Source organism: Bos grunniens, chromosome 27, assembly GCF_055505025.1.
Source record: "Bos grunniens cultivar Pamir isolate PY7600 chromosome 27, Bosgru_T2T1.0, whole genome shotgun sequence".
Lineage (NCBI taxonomy): Eukaryota > Metazoa > Chordata > Mammalia > Artiodactyla > Bovidae > Bos > Bos grunniens.
In genome coordinates this window covers 19,401,158-19,420,810 of record NC_141191.1, presented here as the reverse complement: position 1 = coordinate 19,420,810, position 19,653 = coordinate 19,401,158, and the positions used below count along the sequence as shown (strand labels likewise).

The following is a 19,653-nucleotide window of genomic DNA, read 5'->3' as shown; positions in this document are numbered from 1 at the left end:
CTTGAACTTCTGGAAGTTCATGGTTCACCTACTGTTGAAGCCTGACTTGGAGAATTTTGAGTATTACTTTGCTAGCATGTGAGATGGGTGCAATTGTGTGGTAGTTTGAGCATTCTTTGGCATTGCCTTTCTTTGGGATTGGAATGAAAATTGACCTTTTCCAGTCCTGTGGCCCTTGCTGCGTCTTCCAAATTTGCTGGCATATTGAGTGTAGCACTTTCACAGCAAGTAGCAATAACAAAAATACTCAAACTATGAGATAATAAAGCTTTATACACAGACAAATGTAAACCTTAAACTTTGATAGTCTAGTAAAAGTGAATATAAAATAATTATGCATTCAAAGAAAAGACTACAAAAAGAGAAACTATTAAAATAAAGCAACCAATAACAAAAATAATATCCCAGGGTCAGATAGCTTCACAGGTGAATTCTATTAAACATTTAGAGAAAAGCTAATGCCTATCCTTCTAAAACTCTTTCAAAAAACTGCAGAAGGAACACTTACAAACTCATCCTATGAGGCCACCATCACCCTGATACCAAAATCAGACAAAGACAACAAAAAAAAAGAAAATTACAGGCCAATATCATTGATGAACATAGATGCAAAAATCCTCAACAAAATTCTAGTGAACAGAACTCAACAACACATTAAAAATATCATATACCATGATCAAGTTGGGTTTATTCCAGGGATGCAAGGATTCTCCAATATACTCAAGTCAATCAATGTGATACACCATAGTAACAAATTGAAAGATAAAAACCATATGATAGGGAACTCCCTGGCGCTCCAGTGGTTAAGAGTCTGCCCGCAATGCAGGGGATACAGGTTCAATCCCTGGTTGAGGAACTACGATCCCACATCCCACACAGTAACTAAGCCCAAGGGCCACAATTACTGAGCCTTGCGTGCCACAAGTAGACAGTCTAAGTGCTGCAACTAAAACCTGACACAGCCAAATCAATACTGAAAACAAACAAACAAAAATATGATAATCTCAACAGATGCAGAAAAAAAACTTTGACAAAATTCAGCACCCATTTATGAATAAAACTCTTCAAAAATGGGCATAGAAGGAACCTACCTCAACATAGTAAGGCCATATATGATAAACCCACAGAAAACATTATTCTCAATGGTGAAAAATGGAAAGGATTCCCTCTAAGATCAGGAAAAAGACAAGAGTACCCACTCTCACCACTATTATTCAACATAGTTTGGAAGTCCTAGATACGGCAAATAGAGAAGAAAAAGAAATAAAAGGAATCCAGATCAGAAAAGAAGTAAAACTCTCACTGTTTGCAGATGACATGATACTATACACAGAAAACCCTAAAGATACTATCAGAAAATTACTAGAGCTAATCAGTGAATCTAGCAAAGTCACAGGATACAAAATCAGTACTCAAAAATCACTTGCATTTCTATATACTAACAATGAAAAATCAGAAAAAGAAATTAAGAGATTAATCCCATTCACCACTGCAACAAAAAGAATAAAGTATCTAGAAATAAATCTACCTAAGGAGACAAACGGAGAAGGCAATGGTACCCCACTCCAGTACTCTTGCCTGAAAAATACCATGGGCGGAGGAGCTTGGTAGGCTACAGTCCATGGGGTCACTAAGAGTTGGACACGACTGAGCGACTTCACTTTCACTTTTCACTTTCATGCACTGGAGAAGGAAATGGCAACCCACTCCAATGTTCTTGCCTGGAGAATCCCAGGGACAGCGGAGCCTGGTGGGCTGCTGTCTATGGGGTCACACAGAGTCAGACACAAGTGAAGCGACTTAGCAGCAGCTGCAGCAGCAAGGAGACAAAAGAACTGTATCCAAAAAACTATAAGACACTGATGAAAGAAATCAATGACAACATAAACAGATGGAGAGATATTCCATGTTCCTGGGTTGGAAGAATCAATACTGTGAAAATGACTAAACTACGAAATGCGATCCACAGATTCAATGTGATCTCTATCAAATCACCAGTGGCATTTTTCACACAACTAGAACAAAAAATTTTACAATTCGTTTGGAAACATAAAAGACACCGAATAAGCAAAGAAATCTTGACAAAGAAGAACGAAGCTAGGGAAATCAACCTTCCTGCCTTCAGACTATACTACAGAGTTGCGATCATCAAGACAGGATGATACTGGCACAAAAACAGAAACAAAGCCCAATGGAACAAGACAGAAAGCCCAGAGGTAAATAAACCCACACACCTCTGAGCACTTTATTTTGACAAAGGAGTCAAGAATATAAAATGGGGCAAAGATAACCTCTTCAATAAGTGCTGCTGGGAAAACTGGACATGTTCATGTAAAAGAATGAAACTAGAACACTTCCTAACACCATACTGAAGTGGTTTGCCATTCTGTTCTCCAATGTGACAAAATGTTGGCCACTGGAGAAGGGAACGGCAAACCACTTCAGTATTCTTGCCTTGAGAATCCCATGAACAGTGTGAACAGGCAAAAAGACATGACAATTAGAGATGAACTCCACAGATCAGTCGATGCCCAATATGCTACTGGAGATCAGTTCAGTTCAGTCACTCAGTCATGTCCGACTCTTTGTGACTCCGTGAACTGCAGCACACCAGGCCTCCCTGTCCATCACCAACTCCCAGAGTTCATTCAAACTCATGTCCATTGAGTCCGTGATGCCATCCAGCCATCTCATCCTCTGTCGTCCCCTTCTCCTCCTGCCCTCAATCCCTCCCAGCATCAGGGTCTTTCCCAATGAGTCAACTCTTCACATGAGGTGGCCAAAGTACTAGAGTTTCAGCTTTAGCATCATTCCTTCCAAAGAAATCCCAGGGCTGATCTCCTTCAGAATGGACTGGTTGGATCTCCTTGCAGTCCAAGGGACTCTCAAGAGTCTTCTCCAACACCACACTTCAAAAGCATCAATTCTTCAGCGCTCAGCCTTCTTCACAGTCCAACTCTCACATCCATACATGACCACTGGAAAAACCATAGCCTTGACTAGATGGACCTTTGTTGGCAAAGTAATGTCTCTGCTTTTCAATATGCTATCTAGGTTGGTCATAACTTCCCTTCCAAGGAGTAAGTGTCTTTTAATTTCATGGCTGCAGTCACCATCTTCAGTGATTTTGGAGCCCCCAAAAATAAAGTCTGACACTGTTTCCCCATCTATTTGCCATGAAGTGATGGGACCGGATGCCATGATCTTAGTTTTCTGTATGTTGAGCTTTAAGCCAACTTTTTCACTCTCCTGTTTCACTTTCATCAAGAGGCTTTTTAGATCCTCTTCACTTTCTGCCATAAAGGTGGTATCATCTGTATATCTGAGGTCATTGATATTTCTCCGAGCAAACTTGATTGCAGCTTGTGCTTCTTCCAGCCCAGCATTTCTCATGATGTACTCTGCATAGAAGTTAAATAAGCAGGGTGACAATATACAGCCTTAACGTACTCCTTTTCCTATTTGGAACCAGTCTGTTGTTCCATGTCCAGTTCTAAATGTTGCTTCCTGACCTGCATACAACTTTCTCAAGAGGCAGGTCAGGAGGTCTGGTATCCCCATCTCTTGAAGAATTGTCCACAGTTTATTGTGATCCACACAGTCAAAGCCTTTGGCATAGTCAATAAAGGAGAAATAGATGTTTTACTGGAACTCTCTTAGAGAAATAACTCCAGAAAGAATGACGAGATGGAGCCAAAGCCAAAACAACAGCCAGCTGTAGATGTGACTGGTGATGGAGTAAAGTCTGATCCTGTGAAAAACAATACTGCATAGGAACATGGAATGTTAGGTCCAGGCAAATTGGAAGTGGTCAAAGAGAAGATGACAAGAGTAAACATCAACATTTTAGGAATCAGTGAACTAAAATGGACTGGAATGGGTGAATTTAACCCAGATAACCATTACATCTACTACTGTGGGCAAGAATCCCTTAGAAGAAATGGAATAGCCATAACAGTCCAAAAAAGAGTCCAAAATGCTGTACTCAGGTACAATCTCAAAAACAACAAAATGACTTCTGTTCGTTTCCTAGGCTCACCATTCAATATCACGGTAATCCAAGTCTATGCCCCAACCACTAATGCTGAAGAAGCGGAAGTTGAACAGTTCTATGAAGACCTACAAGACCTGCTAGAACTAATATGCAACAAAGATGTCCTTTTCATTATAGGAGACTGGAATGCAAAAGTAGGAAGTCAAGAGATACCTGGAGTAACAGGCAAATTTGGCCTAGGAGTACAGAAGGAAGCAGGGCAAAGGCTAATAGAGTTTTGCCAAAAGAATGCACTGGTCATAGCAAACACCCTCTTCAACAACACAAGAGAAGACTCTACACATGGACATTACCAGATGGTCAACACCAAAATCAGATTGACTATATTCTTTGTAGCCAAAGATGGAGAAGCTCTATACAATCAGCAAAAACAAGACTGAAAGCTGACTATGGCTCAGATCATGAACTCCTTATTGCCAAATTCAGACTTAAATGGAAGAAAGTAGGGAAAACCACTAGACCATCAGGTATGACCCAAATCAAATCCCCTATGATTATACACTGAAAGTGATATATAGATTCAAGGGATTAGATCTGATAGACAGAGTGCCTGAAGAATTATGGATGGAGGTTCGTGACACTGTACTGGATGCAGGGATCAAGACCATCCCCAAGAAAAAGAAACACAAAAGGCAAAATGGTTATCTGAGGAGTCCTAATAGCTGAGAAAGAAGAGAAGCTAAAGGCAAAGGAGAAAAGGAAAGATATTCCCAACTGAATGCAGAGTTCCAAAGAACAGCAAGAAGAGATAAGAAAGCCTTCCTCAGTGATCAATGCAAAAAAATAGAGGGAAAGAACAGAATGGGAAACACTAGAGATCTCTTTAAGAAAATCAGAGATACCAAGGGAACATTTCATGCAAAGATGGGCACAATTAAAGACAGAAACAGTATGGACTTAACCAAAGCAGAAAATGTTAAGAAGAGGTGGCAAGAGTTCACAGAAGAGCCATATAAAAAAGATCTTCATGACCCAGATAATCACGATGGTGTGATCACTCACCTAGAGCCAGACATACTGGAATGTGAAGTCAAGTAGGCCTTAGAAAGCATCACTACGAACAAAGCTGGTGGAGGTGATGGAATTCCAGTTGAGCTATTTCAAATCCTAAAAGATGATGCTGTGAAAGTGCTGCACTCAATATGCCAGCAAATTTGGAAAACTCAGCAGTGGTCACAGGACTGGAAAAGGTCAGTTTTCATTCCAATCCCAAAGAAAGGCAATGCCAAAGAATGCTCGAACTACCACACAACTGCATTCATCTCACACGCTAGCAAAGTAATGCTCAAAATTCTCCAAGCCAGGCTTCAAGGTCAACCGTGAACTTCCAGATGTTCAAGCTGGATTTAGAAAAGGCAGAGGAACCAAACATCAAATTGCCAACATCTTCTGGATCATCTAAAAAGCAAGAGAGTTCAAAAAAAAACATCTACTTCTGCTTTATTAACTACACCAAAGCCTTTGACTGTGTAGATCACAACCAACTATGGAAAATTCTGAAAGAGATGGGAATACCAGACCACCTGAACTGCCTCCTGAGAAATCTGCATGCAGGTCAAGAAGCAAAAGTTATAACTGGACATGAAACAACAGACTGGTTCCAAATCGGGAAAGAAGTATGTCAAGGCTATATATTGTCACCCTGCTTATGTAACTTCTATGCAGAGTACATCATGTGAAATGCCAGGCTGGATGAAGCACAAGCTAGAATCAAGATTGCCGGGAGAAATATCAATAACCTCAGATGTGCAGATGACACCACACTTATGGCAGAAAGTGAAGAAGAACTAAAGAGCCTCTTGATGAAAGTGAAAGAGGAGAGTGAAAAAGTTGGCTTAAAACTCAACATACAGAAAACTAAGATCATGGCATCCAGTCCCATCACTTCATGACAAATAGATGGGGACACAGTGGAAAAAGTGAGAGACTTTATTTTGGTGGGCTCCAAAATCACTGCAGATGGTGCTTGGAGCCATGAAATTTTAAAAGACACTTGCTCCTTGGAAGAAAAGTCATGACTAACCTAGACAGCATATTAAAAAGCAGAGACATTACTTTGCAGACAAAAGTCCATCTAGTCAAAGTTATGGCTTTTCCAGTAGTTATGTATGGATGTGAGAGTTGGACTATAAAGAAAGCTGAGCGCTAAAGAACTGATGCTTTTGAATGGTGGTGATGGAGAAGACTACAAGGCAATCCAACCAGTCCATCCTAAAGGAAATCACTCCTGAATACTCATTGGAAGATGATGCTAAACCTGAAGCTCCAATACTTTGGCCACCTGATGTGAAGAACAGATTCATTGGAAAAGACCCTGATGCTGGGACAGATTGAAGGCAGGAGGAGAAGGGGACAACAGAGGATGAGATGGTTGGATGGCATCACTGACTCAATGGAGGTGAGTTTGAGCAAGCTCTGGGAGTTGGGGATGGAAAGGGAAGTCTGGCATGCTGTAGTCCATGGGGTCACAAAGAATCAGACACAACTAAGCAACTGAACTAATACCATACACAAGGATAAACTTAAAATGGATTAAGACCTAAATGTAAGACAAAATACTATAAAACTGTCAGAGGCAGACAGAACACTCTTTGACATAAATCACAGCAAGATCTTCTATGACCCACCTACTAGAATAATGGAAAAACAAAAATAAACAAATGGGATCTAATTAAACTTAAAAACTTTTTGCACAGTGAAGGAAATAAGGTGAAAAGAGAACCTTCAGAATGGGAGAAAATAATAGCAAAGGAAACAAAGAACAAATAGTTAATTTCCAAAATATACCAGCAGCTCATACAGGTCAATACGAGAAAAACAAACAACCCAATCAAATATTGGAAAAAGACATAAACAGACATTTCTTCAAGGAAGACATTCGGATGGCTAACAAAGACATGAAAATATGCTCAACATTGCTCATTATTAGCAAAACACACATCAAAACTTCAATGAGATATCATGTCACACCAGTCAGAATGACCATCATCAAAAAGTCTATAAACAATAAATGCTGGAGAGGGTATGGAGAAAACGGAACTCTCTTGCACTGTTTGGTGGGAATGTAAATTGATACAGTCACTATGGAAGATGGTATGGAGATTCTTAAAAAACTAGAAATAAAACCACCATATGACCCAGCAAGCCCAACTCCTAGGCATATACCTTGAGGAAACCAAAATTGAAAAAGACACACGTACCCCCAATGTTCACTGCCACAGTATTGACAACAGCTAGAACATGGATGCAACCTAGACGTCCACTGACAGATGAATGGATAAAGAAGCTGTGGTACATATATCCGATGGAATATTACTCAGCCATAAAAAAGAATGCATTTGAGTCAGTTCTAATGAGGTGGATGAACCTAGAGCCTATTATACAGAGGTAAGTCAGTCATAAAGAGAAAAACAAGTATCATATACTCACACATATGTATGGAATCTAGAAAGACAGCACTGATGAAATTATTTGCATGGCAGCAGTGGAGACGCAGAGAACAGACCATGGACACGAGGTTGGGAAGGGAAGGAGAGGGATGGATGCATGGAGAGAGTAACACAAAAATTTACATTACCATGTGTAAAATAGATAGCCAATGGGAATTTGCTGTGTGACTCAGGGAACTCAAACTGGTGCTCTCTAACAACCTAGAGTGTGGGATGGGGAGGGAGGTGGGAGGGAGGGGACATATGCATGCCTATGGCTGATTCATGTTGATGTTTGGCAGAAACACAATTCGGTAAAGTTATTATCCTTAAAAAAAAAAAGCAGCTGAGAACAAAAAAAGAAAAAGAAAATCATAAAGTGGTAAACAACTACAATTGTAAAATTGATATAGTAACAGCTTTTTCAAAATTTATTTGTATTTTTTCATTTATTCCCTCAGTTAATAAAAACCAATGAAACTGCTGAATTACCTAATGTTAACAATGACTTTCAGTGTGACATACTCATTTTTCTGTTTTACACAACTCCCTAACTTTGGGGCTTTCCCCAGTGGCTCAGTGGTAAAGAATCTACCTGCAGTGCAGGAGCCATATGAGATGCAGGTTTGATCCCTGGGTTGGGAAGATTCCCTGGAGGAGGGCATGGCAACCCACTCCAATATTTCTGCCTGGAGAATCCCGTGGACAGAGAAGCCTGGCAGGCTACAGTTCACAGGGTTACAAAGAGTCAGACATGACTGAAGCAACAGCACAGACTGGTTTTGCATCATTTTGAATGATACTCTTAGATGTTGTTTTATCTCATTAAGAATTTCTTCTCAGTATCCTAAATAAAAATGTACACCCCATGAATGTTCTTTTCCTTAGTGTAACTAAGTTCTTGTATAGCAAGAAGAAAAGAAAAAAAAAAAAACAGGCTCTGGCCATGTTAAACAGGAACAGAATTTGTTGGAAGCGACCTATAACTTCCTGGCTCAAAGTGAAGGCTTAAGAAACAGATTTATTTATAAAAAGGATGAGATGCCAAGGCAGTCTTAGGGATCTGAGCTATGAGGACTGAGTGTCTCACCAGACTGCATGATCTAAAATAAATACTCTCCAACTATTTTCTTTTAATTTTCCTGTCCCTGGGCCATTCTACTCAAGACATAGTGACCTAGAAGATTTCAACCTCATCTTGTAACTAGAGCAGGGAAGAGCAATTGTTTTTCAGCACACCAAGAAGGAACACAATGGCTAAAGAGGTCTTTGCCCAAGAGGAAATTAAGATGCTGATTATCAAAAGAGCTAAGACCAGCCAACCAGCTTTCATCACACTCAGGGTCCTGTCCCAGTTGCTCCTCCCCACTTCTCCCTTTTCTCGTCTTCGCTTACCTTCTCATCGTACACACACACTGTGGAAATTTTATCCCTCACCCCTGCCAGCAGGGCCTCAGTTATCATCTATCAATATATTCTGCAAATTCTCAAATCTGTATCTTAATCTCAGACCTCTTCCTCAAGCTTCAGATATTTATTCCCAAGGATCTACTATAAATTTCTTCATTTAAAAAGGGGGCATCTCAAACACTCACATTCCAAATTAAATTCATTTCTCATTCCACCACTGCACCCTGGAGTATTTCTTGGAATGGCCATGATGACTGCATGAGCAGTGACTACGAGAAAGGATGGAGTCTATTGGAAATGGAACCACTGATACAGATTCTGGAACGGTTTCAGGCAAAGAAATGCCTGAGGTGAGACTCATGGACTAGCAGGAGGTGACAATAGTCAATTCCAAGAAGTGTGTGGGAGGCAAGAGAAGAGGCCTTGGGATAAACAGGGAAGTTTCATTTAAAAAAAAAAGTTACCTGAGCAAAATGTCTGATATCAAAAAAAGAACATGAAGTGGGCAGTTCAATATGAAGCACAGAAGAGTATGAGCGTATCTGTGTGTGTGAATGTGTATGCGTGTGCATCTGCAATAAGGAAATGAGGTCTACTTCCTAAAGACTAGCGTTGAGACTTCGCTGGCGGTCCAGTCGCTAATACTCCATACTCCCAGTACAGAGGGCTAGTGTCCCATCCCTGGTCCAGGAACTAAATCCCACATAACGCACCTAAGAGTTTGCATATCACAACTAAAGATAAAAGGTTAGGGCTGATCAAGCATAAAGGATATGTGACCTATTTGGGGAGCCATAGGAAAATATTAGGAAAGAAACTCATCTGTAAAATGTAATTTTGGAAAAATCTAGAGAATGAATTGGTAAGGTTGGAAGCAAGAAGACTAATCCAAAACTAGTGTAATGTTCCCTATTGAGAAATGAGTGTGCTTAGGTAGATGTGGCTATGCAGATAGAAAGGAAGGGAATTATTTAAAAAGAAACTTCAGAAACTGAACTTCAACTTGGGAAAGAATTGAATACAATGTGAGAAGGAAAGGATTGCTGGCTTTAGAAACTGACGTGTTGGTGATGTCATTTGTTAATGTTGGAAATAAAAAGGAAAAAGGGGTTTAGAGGGGGCAGTGGGAATGACTAAAATTTACGCTTTGAAACATTTAGCTGGAGGATCCTATAGGGGACGTGCAGTAGACTGTCAGATGTACATAGGTTTGCATCTCGAGAGAGAGGGCTGAGTTGGAGCTGATAAATTTAGGAGTCATGAACCATGGACATGATACCATGGCATTAAGTCAGTAAATGAAAAAGATGAGTGACCAAAACGGAGACCTAGAATAGCTTTGAAAGAAGAGTCCTAGAAAGAGCATTGCAAAGGATGGCCTCAGAGAGTGGGGAAAAAGATAGCAAGTGTTCTCTAGAAATTCAAAAAATGTGAGCTTTTAAAGTAAAAGCAAAGCTTTTAGGGTTGTACTCAGGACCAAGTATATTTCTGTTCTTGGGGAAAGCAGTTTTAGTGCTATGATGGTGACTGTGTTCACTTTGGGATAGATTAGCACATGAAGGAGATACAAAAACTCAAGAAACACAAGTTTTGATTTTGGTTTTAGTCTGTGTTACAGTTGGAAAAGAAACACATGTTTAACTGCTGATAAGAAGTAGATTATAAAGGCTGAGAATGTAATAGGAAAGGGTAATAGGACCATGGTTCCTGAGTTACTGGAAGGAGACAGGATACAGAATATAGATTAGAAAAATAGAATTACCTATAAAGTATAGCCTTGTACACTATTTTAGAGGAAAAGCAGAGGATGGACCTGGATACAGACACTTGCACAGCACTGGTTTGTGCGTTAGGACATTGTGGGGAACGTTCTCTGTTTCTGCAGGGTTTGCTACAGGAGGTGAAATGGGGCAGGGTTTGGGAGTCGGGGTTTGAGGAGAGTGGAAACTGCCTGAAATACCTCATGAAGCGAAACTGACAAGAAACAAGCAGAAACTCCTAATTACTGAGGTCAGATACCATGAATTCAGAGTGGCTCAAATTTCTAAAGTTGTGCAATTATTTAAATTCTGATTTACTTAAATCACTGACTGATTCTCCCATCTGAACAGGTGGGCAAGGCAAACCTCTAAATGCTGACACACTGGGATCTGGGCATGACGGACTAGAGATACTTAAAAAAATCTTCAAAGTGATACATCATGAAGAGGGTCATTTTTAAGATTTCATGGTCCAACAATTCTTGATGACAAAGTGCAGTGGGAAATAACGGCTAAAATGAAAGGAAAACCGTGGTCTCTCATGATACAGAAGTTAGGGGATTTAGAAATTAAGGTAATGAATGTGTCAACCATATGAACCCTGAAGTCATTTTTAGGTGATGCTGTAGGATTCAGAAAGTAGAAAACACGATCCTGATTTTTTAATCTCCAGTGAATAATGTAGGGTGACAAGAAGCACAATGATAAGAGCAATAAGATAAGTCAGAGGATGTCTAGCTGGAGGTCATGAGCCTCAGAAAGCACATTTCATGAAAAGGTATTAGAACAGCTACAACACACAAGTGGCCATTCTGAGGTTTTTAGTTTGCAGGAGAATGATTGACCTTAATCTAAAGAACTGAAGGCAAAATGCTGTACTTGGTGGAAACCCAAGTTTTAGTTAAAATAAGTAGATTAGAATAATAGTTAAAGAAATGTATCAAAGATCTAAGGACCAATGAAGGTCTAGGGTCACAATGACAATTTCTGGACACAGTAGAAAAGATGTAATAGGGGAGATGAGCAGAGATTATTGGGATAAGACGACAGAGGACCAGAAACGCTAACATCTTGAGAGGTTAGTAAGAAGAGCGGGGATTTTAGAGATGGTGAGTGTATGTAGCCCCAACTTTTCAAATTGATTAAACCTAGAATTTTCCTAATCCTGACTGCAGGGGCTGGGTAGGGGGGGTAACTCAAACCTGTGATCACATGCTTCTCTACAAAATACATTTCCTCATCTCTTGGCGAGCACACCACTGTAAGGCAAAGCCACGGGTATGAAAACAGAGGTCATCTGCAGAAGCAAGCACAGGCCTGGAGACTAAGAGATACGCTAATGAACTGAAACTCAACATTTCAGCCTTTGGGTGAGAGTGTCCCCAAGGATGAGGAACGCAGCCAGAGAGTCTCCTTGGCTACATGGCAGTGGCCCTCTGAATGCATCCCTAGTCACTACACAGAGTCTCAGACTTACAGGCAGAGGAGCAGAGTGATTAAGACTCTTGATCTACTGCTGCGCTGGCTTTGGGCAGTTATCTTACTTTTCTCACTTTCGATGCTTATCTGCAAAACAGATGTAGCTTCCTCCCTGAGTTGTTGTGAGGATTCAACTAAACAGATCTGAAACACCTGGCACAAAGGTGGAATAAAATATGTGTTCAATAAACGGTGGCTTCTATTATTGCTTCCCCCCTACCCCCAAATAATGTTCTGGCAAGAAGCACACAGAGCTCTTCTGAGCCTGTGCTCAAAGGACCTTGCTGAAAGGTGGGGGGGGGGGAGGAAATAAATCCAAGTTTAGAATAGGTGTCTCACTTCCTTCACTGAATTTTCCTGGTACTAAGCCAGTCTTCTCTCCCTGCCTACTCCTGCCTTTAAAAAAAAAAAAAAAAACTGCAATCCAGTAGTATTTTGGACCTCGGCACTGGAAATTCTAATTCTTAATTCCAGGGAGGGACCACACAGTTCTGTATTTTCAATACCTCATGGAGGAATCTGGTGCACAGCCAGGATTTCAGACCACTGTAGACTAGAAAGTCATGAGTATCTTTGTCAGTATAGGCGTTAGGTGAAAATGACATTCGTAGTGAACAAGCAGTATCTCACAGATTTCACCTCTAAATAAGGGGAAGTTTGGAATAACCTCTGTATCATTTGGCTCAGTTGTCAGTCTTTACTTCCAGCTTAACGTCCAGAGCAGGACTGGTTTATTCTTTAGTCGCAGATCATTTCAGATAATGAAGGTCTTGAAGATCTACCCAGACTTCACCCCACCCTCTCCCAAATTACTTCACATTCTTGCCTCAATGTCTCTGCTTCTTCTTTGCCTTTATTTGTTTCAAAATCCAAAGCTAAAAATAAAAGTCTTTATTTCCTTTTTAGTAGATATTACATCTACACACAGTACATAATTCAAAAAATCTGAATTGCATATAGTGGAAAGTAGATTTCCTTTTCTGTTTCCTCGACACCTACTCCCACTACTTGGAGACAAGAATTGTTAACCGTTTCTGGAATATCCTTTGCAAGATAAACATGTTTTTACATACACATGGAGTGGATTATACCTGTTTTGCCTATTTTTCACATTACAATGGGTACTGGAGACTTTTCTATATCAGTATATATAGACAGTTATCCTTTATAAGAGCTGTATGTTCTCCAATGTTTGAATAGAACAACGTTTTATTTAGTTTTCTTGTTTAAAAAAAAAAAAACTACCATTTTCAGGCAGCTTTATTTATACCAGGAAGAAACAATATTCACACATTATGTTTAAAAAGCAAGGCAAGGAGGGGAAATTATGGGACAGCAAGACTAGGAAGAATAGCAGACTGTTTGGTTTTTTTATGAAAAAAAACCTTTTTTGTGACACAGAAAAGAGTATTTGTGACAGATATAGATTACTATATAGACAGATTTTTATGAAACAAAATAGAGAAATACCTCTGATCCCATCACCCAACTTAAGAAATAAAATACGACCCATAACTTTGAGGCTCCCTGTCTGTTCCTGTCCATTCTATCTGCCAGCCTCTGCTTCTCTTAATCGTTCCATTAACATACTTATTGAATTTTATATTATAGAATTGTACTGTATATTTTTTTGTGACTTGCTTCTTTTATTTATCCTTTTCTAGGATTCAACCTTTCTGACATATGTAGTTTCACTGCAATATAATGTCCAATTCATGGACACTGGACAATTTCATTATCCATTTTTCACAAATGAATGTTTGCATTGCTTGCAGGTTTTTGTTTTTACTATTATTAGCAATGCTGCTTTTACATGATTTTTTGTATGAGGATTCCTTGTATTCCTTGTATAAATGGGCAAACATTTCTCCAGTGCATACGCTAGGATTGAATGTGCTCATATTCAATTTATAAGATAAAACCAATTGTACCAATTTATATTCTATAGTTTCAGTGTCCCCCTTGTCCTACATCTTGTCAAAATTTGCTATTGTCATACTTCAAATCTTTATCAATGTATTGAACATATTATGTTACTTCACTGATTATCAATATGCCTTTCACTGGTTATGAATTAGAGCATCTTTTATATATTAAAATATACAACCAAACATAATATTTTTATATATTTACTGAACATTTCTATTTCTTCCATGAAACACCAGTTTGTATCTTTCGTTCACTTTTCCATTATTTCCTCTACTGTGAAAATTTTTTTTCAAATTTTGCCTATTTTGATTGGTTTAATACTTCATTTATTTTGAATAGTACTCAAGTTTTCAATTTCATGTATAATATGACCAAAAAAATCTTCTCCTGGCATATGGATTGCATTTTTCCTTTATTATATCTTTTGATGAAAAGAAATTGATAACTTTAATGGAGTCAAATTTATCAAACTTTTCTTTTATGCTTTGCACTTTGTACATGTTATTTAAGAAATCTTTTCCTACCTGAAGACTATAATGAAATTACTCTACATTTTCTTCCAATTTCCTAAGTTTTCTTTTCACATTTAAATTATCAGCACATACTAAAGTTAATTCATGCACACACAGATAGGTATATAGACAGATGGATAGAGAGAGAGTTGTTTATGGAATAAGACACATTTTCTCCCCTGATGCTCAGCGCCCAACTCATCACTGATCAAATATTCACACCTTCATCATGGTGTTCCTCGACTATCAAATTTCTGGTATCTATTGGCCTGTCCTTGTGCCAAGACCAGTATCGTATTCTCTGTAGATTATAATGAATCTTTATATTTAATAAAGCCTATCTTCCCACTTCATTCCATTTGAAGAATTTTCCATCACTCTTGGCTCTTTGCACTACCATGTAAATTTTTAAATTAATTTTTCCCATTTCCTCTTAAGTTCTGTTGGATTTTAGTCAGAAATGTGGTCTCTGTGATACTGATATTTTTTTAATATGTTGATATTTGCTTTATGGCCAAATATATGTCAATATATATAAATCACCTGTGTGCATTTGGGAGAAAAAAGTTAGTATACCTCAATGTTACAGAAGTTGATGCATATCCATTGTATAAATATACGAGTTTTTTCCTTCAGTTTCTATGCTTTCACTGGTATTTCTTTTCCTGCTTAATCTCTCAATTACTGAGTAAGTTTGCTAAAGCTTCTCACTGTGAAGATGGATTTGTCAATATCTCCTTGTAGTTACATCAATTTTTGTTTTATATATTTTCAAGTTATTCCATCAGTTATGTACGCTTTTAGAATTATTATATCTGTTAACTATGAGTAAACTCTTTTTCCCTTCTAATGCTTTTTCCATAAATACATTTAGTTGCTACTTCGGCCACCTCATGTGAAGAGTTGACTCACTGGAAAAGACTCTGATGTTGCGAGGGATTGGGGGCAGGAGGAGAAGGGGACGACAGAGGATGAGATGGCTGGATGGCATCACTGACTCGATGGACGTGAGTCTGAGTGAACTCCGGGAGTTGGTGATGGACAGGGAGGCCTGGCGTGCTGCGATTCATGGGGTTGCAAAGAGTCGGACACGACTGAGCGACTAATCTGATCTAATCTGATTATAACTATATAAATTTCTCTTGGTTAGTATTTACACAATATATCTTTTCTGTCTCTTTGTCTCCATCCTTTTATTATCCTTAAAGTTGAAGTCTGTCTTGCACAGAGCTGGATTTGTCTTGTTATCAAGTATGACAACTTGATTCTTTTTTGTAAGAGTTCAATTAATTTACATTAATTATTAGCATTTTTTACTCATGGTATACAATGATATTTTTATTTTCTATTTGTTTTATCTTTCTATGTCTTTTTTCTCCCTTCTTTTGAAATAACAATCTTTTCTCATTCTATATTTTTTCCCTCTACTGATTTAGAAGATATGCATTTTATCCTTTTCATGGTTACTACTGAAATGTTTAATATAGAATCTTTATGCCTCAAGCCACCTCAGGGCCACTTTGTTGCACAACTCCACAAGGTAAAGCACAGGAGGAGCCCAGCCCCACACTCTAAAATCTTTAACAATAAACGAATCTTTAAAAGCTTTAACCCCATCAGCCTCCTCCTGGTTGAAAAACTATTTTTGCCCTACGTTTTAGCTTTCTCTATATTTTTAATCTTACATATTAGATATTTTGATTATTTTTTATTCAGTCAATGTTTGCTACAATTTATCCACAATTTCTTTTACTTTTCCTTCTGTCTTCAATCTCAGACCTTCATTTCAAGATTCTTTTTCCCTTAAGTGCATCCTTTAGGCAATACTTTAGTGAGGTCTTTCTTTTTTATAATAAGCACTGACTTTTATATTTGAAAAAAAAGTTTCATGCTTGTTCTTGAGAGTTTTATGATATATACAATATTTACAGTTATAGCCCCTAAACACTTTGAAAATATTAATATAATTCTACTGTTGACCATCTATCTCCATCGTCACCGTGGAACCTAGCTGAGAGTCTAATTGTTCCTTTGTAGGTAATCTGTCTTTTTAACTGAGCTCTTCCATGATTATTACTATTGTTGTTGTTAACTTTATTTGTAGAGCTGTTTTAGGTTTATAGAAAAATTGAACAGCAAGTACAAAGAATTCCCATATACCCCTCACCATCTCCATGACCAACCAGTTTCCCCTCTAGTTTTAACATTTAGCACTAATGTGGTATGGGTTTCCCAGGTGGCTCAGTGGGTAAAGAATCCACCTGCCAACGCAGGAGATGTGGGTTCTATCCCTGGGTTGGGAAGATTCCCTGGAGAAGGAAATGTCAACCCACTCCATTATTCTTGCCTGGGAAATCCCATGGACAGAAAGCTTGGGGGGCTACAGTGCATGGGGTCACAAAAGACTTGGATGTGACTTAACAACTAAACAACAACTCGTGTGGTATGTATGTTACAATCAATGAGCCAATGTGATGCATTAATATGAACTGAAGTACACAGTTTATATTAGGGCGCATTCTTCCTGTTGTGTATTGTACAGAGCTTCATAAATGTATGATGAATGGTCACAACATCGCTCCACTGCCCTGAACATGCCCTGTGCTCCCTCCCTCCCTACCCTTGGTGAACACTGATCTTTTTACTATCTTCACAGTTTTGACTTTTCCAGAATGTCATGTAGTTAGAATCACACAGTATGTAGTCTTTTCAAATTGGCTTCTTCCACACAAAACTCAGCTTTTAAGGTCCCTCCATGTCTTTTCATGACTTGACAGCCTGAGGTCTGTGGGGCCTCCTTACAAATTCACCTAATATGCAAGCATACCTCTAAAGTAAGCTTCTATTTTTTTTTATTTTTTTAAAAAATGTAATTGAAGTATAGTTGATTCACAATGTCATGTTAGTTTCAGGTGTGTAGCACAGTGATTCAGTTAAACATATATATATATATTTTGGATTCTTTTCCTTTAAAATATTGAGTATAGTTCCTTATGTTATACAGAAGGTCCTTATTGGTTATCTATTTCATATATAGTTGTGTGTGTGTGTGTGTGTTGTGTCCAATTCTTTGTGACTCTTTGGACTATAGCTCGCCAGCTCCTTTGTCCATGGGATTCTCCAAACAAGAATACTGGAGTAGGTTGCCATGCCCTTCTCCAGGAGATCTTCCCAACCCAGGAACTGAACCCAAGTCTCTCTTGCATGGCAGGCAGATTCTTTACCCAATGAGCCATCAAAGAAGCCCAAATATAGTAGTATGCATGTGTTAACCCACAAGCCAGACAGAGAAAGACAAATATATGATATCACTTACATGTGGAATCAAAAAAATGATAACAAATGAATTTGCAAAACAAAAACAGACCCACAGACATAGAAAATAAATTTATGGTTGCCAAAAGGGAAAGATGGGGGTAAGAATAAGTGAGGGGATGGGATTAACATATGCATGCTTCTACTTCCCTGGAGGAAGCAGTCTAGTTTCATAGGAGGAAAGACTATTCTCCCTGATGGTAGAACACTGATCCTGCCCCTTGTGAATCAACTGTCAGCCCACTGTGCTAAGGAGCACGTAACTCTTTTCTTGGCACGCCTGAACACTGCAGGGGCTTTTACACTGGCTGCAACGGACTCTTAGAAACCCAATAGCACTACTGTCTGCTTCTGTTAGTTCAATTTAAAAATCTTACCTATTTCCCATCTGTCCCTCTCAGTGGGCAAAGGGTTATTTTCCAATACACCTGACCATGTGATAAAATCATATACAATAGAGTCATTCTTATCCTAAAGGAAATCAGTCCTGAAAATTCATTGGAAGGACTGATGCTGAAGCTGAAGCTCCAGGGCTTCAGCCACCTGATGCAAAGAGCTGACTCATTGGAAAAGACCCTGACGCTGGGAAAGATTGAAGGCAGGAAGAGAGAGAAGGGGACGACACAGGATGAAATGGTTGGATGGCATCACCGACTCATATGGACATGAGTTTGAGTAGACTCCAGGAGTTGGTGATGGACAGGGAGGCCTGGCGTGCTGCAGTCCATGGGGTCGCAAAGAGTCAGACACGACTGAGCAACTTAACTGACTGACTAAAATAAGATTATCTTCAAATGTTGGATTGGCCAAAATCTCACTATAATTTTCACCAATCTATGATTACCTTCATTCTAATATTGTTTCCATAGCTGTTATTCAAAGCCAGTCATCCTCAAGGCAGTGTTAGTATTATTTGAGAAGCACAAATAAAGATTTCCCAGCTGAAAAATTTCCTTCCCACTAAGCTGCCACTAGGGAAGGAAAGAAATTAACATTTATTGAGTTTCTTCTAAATGTGAAGCATTCTCATAAAAAGTTATCTCATTTAATCCTCACAACACCCTGCAAGATGGGTATCATAATCTAAATTTTGACACTTGGGGACACTAAAAGCTGCCAGTTCCCTCTGCAGGGAAGGGATTCTGCCCTTTGTTATTCCTTCAGGACAGCCCAGCAGTGGACCCAACAGAGGGACTCAACAAAAGGTCAGCTGAATAAATAAGACTTGAAAAGTCTAAAAAGAAAAAACTGAGGTCAAAAACTTTCTAAGAAACCAAGGAAAAATTCAAACCCCATACTGATTCCAAATTCCTATTGCTGCTGCTGCTAAGTCGCGTCAGTCGTGTCCGACTCTGCAACCCCATGGACTGTAGGCCGCCAGGATCCTCTGTCCGTGGAATTTTTCAGGCAAGAATACTGGAGTGGGTTGCCATTTCCTTCTCCAGGGGAATCTTCTCGACCCAGGGATCGAACCCAGGTCTCCATCTTTGGAGGCAGATGCTTTACAATCTGAGCCACTAGGGAAGCCCCAACCTTTATTAAGAGCCTAAATTAATATGCATCCCTGATAGCTCAGTTGGCAATGCAGGAGACCCCAGTTCAATTCCTGGGCCGGGAAGATCCACTGGAGAAGGGACAGGCTACCCACTCCAGTATACTTGAGCTTCCCTTGTGGCTCAGCTGGTAAAGAATCCACCTGCAATGTAGGAGACCTGGGTTCGATCCCTGGGTTGGGAAGATCCAGCTGGTAAACAATCTGCCTGCAA

General features: G+C 39.2%; 1 protein-coding gene across 1 annotated transcript in view; it reads right to left on the bottom strand.

Annotated features, from left to right (window-relative positions):
• The window catches only part of LOC147343610 (uncharacterized), a 194,301-nt gene that overhangs the window by 160,021 nt on the left and 14,627 nt on the right, over window positions 1-19,653 (bottom strand). The gene's annotated exons all lie outside the window — the stretch shown is intronic.